Source organism: Zingiber officinale, chromosome 8B, assembly GCF_018446385.1.
Source record: "Zingiber officinale cultivar Zhangliang chromosome 8B, Zo_v1.1, whole genome shotgun sequence".
Lineage (NCBI taxonomy): Eukaryota > Viridiplantae > Streptophyta > Magnoliopsida > Zingiberales > Zingiberaceae > Zingiber > Zingiber officinale.
This window is the reverse complement of record NC_056001.1, coordinates 6,529,028-6,532,664: the sequence shown is the minus strand read 5'-3', so window position 1 is coordinate 6,532,664 and position 3,637 is coordinate 6,529,028.

Genomic DNA, 3,637 nt, shown 5'->3' with positions numbered 1-3,637 from the left:
AATTATTGTTCTATCTCCATCATCCAAAAATTTTTGATCCTTGATTTCCAAAGATTGAAACTTGTCGAAACGAATATTAGAGGTGCTCTAATATCATATCCGAGTATATCTCGTAAATCCATCTTGAAGTTGAGCTCCCTTGATAATAATCTTTGACTTGTTGAAATTAGAGCATCAACTTCTTCTTCCTCTAGCTCATTGCCCTTTCTGATGATGAGTTCGGTGAAGAGTGGTCTCACTCTGATATCACTTGTTGATACCAAGGGGAGCTAAGGGGGTGATCGCTCGCTCACTTCAATGAAGATGATTTGTAGCGGAATACTTGAAGCGAAGAACTCTCTAATGCTAACGTCTTGATTTACTTGGTATCGACCTCCTTGAGGTGACTAATTCAAGGATCCAACCGTCTTATACACATATACTATAAAAGAGTTCCTTTTCAGAAACAATCCAGAGGTGAAGAAGACTCATACAAGCTCAACCACGAATAAATACATGAAGAATTGGATGAGAAGCTAATACAAATGAAATCTTACAAGATTACAACAAGAAAACCCTAGCTTGTTCTCTTCTTGCTTAAAACCAGTTCTTGATTAACTTGGAAATGCACTAGCACTTCACTCTAAGTCTCCAAGAACTTGCTATATGTGGTTGAGTTGTTGTGAGCGAGAGTTTTCCTACGAAATATCCATGAAAACCCTTTTCTAGGGTTCCTCAACGCCTCCCAATAGGTTTAACTTTTCCCTAATCGACTATCATGTTATCCGACTGTCCAATACCTACAGAACGACTTTTTTTTGAACCCTAATCGATTGGTGAGTCATCTCAATCGATTCAGAGAGCCTTAATCGATTATCTAATCGATTTCGTAACTCTCTATTCACTTGGAAAAATGTCTTAATCGATTAACCCAATCAATTCTCTTTCCTCGTGACAAAAACACTGCATAATCGATTGCCCCAATCAATTAGCAGTGGCTGAATCGATTGGGTCAATAGATTTAGTCTTGTTTTCGCAACTTCCTCTTCGTGAATCTCCTGACCCTAATTGATTTGGCTAGGCCCAATTGATTTGGGTCCTTTCTGTATTCTCGCAAGAACCTCATAATTGATTAGCTTAGAGCCAATTGATTACCAAATCCTAACTTGCTTAATTCATGTGTAGGGTTCTCTTGCCTAACATTAGGTCAAGTGTGACCCGTTGGGTTTTTTCCACGAAATGTTCGATCAATCTTTTGACTCACTTGGACTTTTCTTCTTGTGTCAAGTGTTCAGTCCTTCATGACACACTTAGACTTCCAAACACTAGGTGTCCGGTCAACCTTTGACCCACTTGTACTTTTCTTCTCGTATTAAGTGTTAGGTCTTCCATGACTCATTTGAATTTCCAAACACCAGGTGCCCGGTTAATCTTTGACCCGCTTGGATTTTTCAATGTCTTACTTCACTCACCAAAACTTTTCTTTACCTAGCTTCATTCATTAGGATTTTCCCACCTAGCTACATTCACTAGGATTTTTTTACTGCATAACTCCACTCATTAGGACTTTCTAGCTATTTGACTTCACTCATCGGGATTTCTCACATAAAGTGTCTGATCCTTCATGACTCAGTTTTTCTTCTTCTACCAACCATCTCGTTAGTCTTATCCTTACCTAGCCTCAAGTTAGGATTTTTTCAGTCAAATATCCAATCAATCTTGATTTACTTAAGTGTTCTGTCATATTAAATTAGTCAACCTTTGACCAGTAAAGAATTCTACTAAAATCTCTAAGTGGAAACCACGACTTTGCTCAAAGGGGCTCAAGCACTAGGCGGATGTGGCGGTGGACGTGACCAGTTGATATCTACGTATGACCTTCTGGAGCAAATGGAATACCTATACGTGCACGTGGTTTGGACGCGCAACCTCCCACTTTCAGGAGGTGTGGCTAAGGGTGTAAATGAACCAAGTCACTCGTGAGCTATTCGAAGTTCAATTCGATAAAAGTTCGTTTGAACTCGTTTAATGATACTCGTTAAGATAAACAAACCAAGCTCAAGTTTCATAATATTCGGCTCGTTAGCTCGTGAACATGTTCGTTAAGCTTATGAATCAACATTTAAATAAAAATAATAATTTTAATATTGAATTTATAAATTTTACACTCTACTTATGAAATATATAGACAAATATATTAAATTTATTTATTAGAATAAAATTATAAATTTTAATAAGAATTTTCTCTAAATATATAATTTAGTTTTTAATGAATATTTAAATCTATAATTTATATTTATTAATTTCGTTTAGGTTCGATAAAAATTCGAATAAGCTCGTGAGCCATGAATATATTCGTTAAATAAAATATGAGCTCGGCTCAATTATAAACGAGTCAAACTCAAATATTCAAGAGTTCGATTCGACTCATTGGGAAAGTACGGATCTGCCTCTCCCCTTACAGATGGACCGGTTGTACATTAACGCTTACCCCTTGCTGGTGGTGCACCGTCGAGGGTCCACAAGGTCGGGGGGCTCCAACTCGCTGCTCCTCCTGCGCCGATGTAGCGAGCATGCTCCACACCTATGCCCGTCCACTACTCCCCAAAATTCACTACGCTGAGGCCTCCCAGCTTACGCAATCGGTTGCCGACGCCGTTGCCAGTGACCGCCTTCTTTGAAGGGCTCCCTAACAAAGATGACATCTTGTTGTGACTAGACAATTCTCTATGCTTCTTTCTCCACTAGGAAATGGAACTTATGATTTCTCTCTTAGTTATCTGGCTACATTAGCTCATCTTTTACAGCAGTAGCCTCTGTTCGTGTAAACAGAGCCCAGCATTACCTAGTGACTATACAACATTTTATTACAACATGGTCCACATACTCAACTAAGTACAAGATAAATACTATTTTCCCTGACTTTGAAGGGTTCCCCTTCCGCGATCCTTACTCGGAGACAGATTACTAAACTACTACATTGCATATATACAAATTCTACAAAAACTTCAAGGCACTCCATTTGATTTGTCGCCAAATTGATGCGCCCATTCTGACTTCCATTTGGCCGCTGTTGCTGGTTCAACGTTTCAACCTGGAGCCATAGGAAACACACTGAATTCCATGCGATCGTAACAGATTAAGCACAAATGACGAATAACAATATTTCTTGCATTCATCATTCATAAGATAGCAGCGACCTTACCTGCTGCTGTGGCTGGCACTAGAATCTCCTGCGTCGGTTTCGGGTTCATACAGTACTGGATTCTGAAACTTCCAAGCAAGTAAGAATAAGATAGTGTTTATTGTATTCAAATCTATGACAAACTACATGTAGATCGAGTAAATCTTGCATCACTAAGAAAGAAAATAATAAAAAATGATTTGACAGCGATGGCCCTTAACTATTTACCTGAGGTGGCGCAAGAGTGCTTCTAGGGCCGATAAACCAGGGATAAGCTTCGGAAATAGGTGGGATCTGAGCAGCATCTGAACTTCTTCCGGGATAATGCAAAAGATTCAGCAGATTGATTGGTTCATCCCTGACCTGATTGATTGTTGGCGCAGCCGCCTGAAACAGTAAGGAGGGAGGTGCAGGGCCTAATTGTGCCGGCGGATGGCCTGCAATAGCTGAGTATGGGAATGGAGGAGGTCCAAA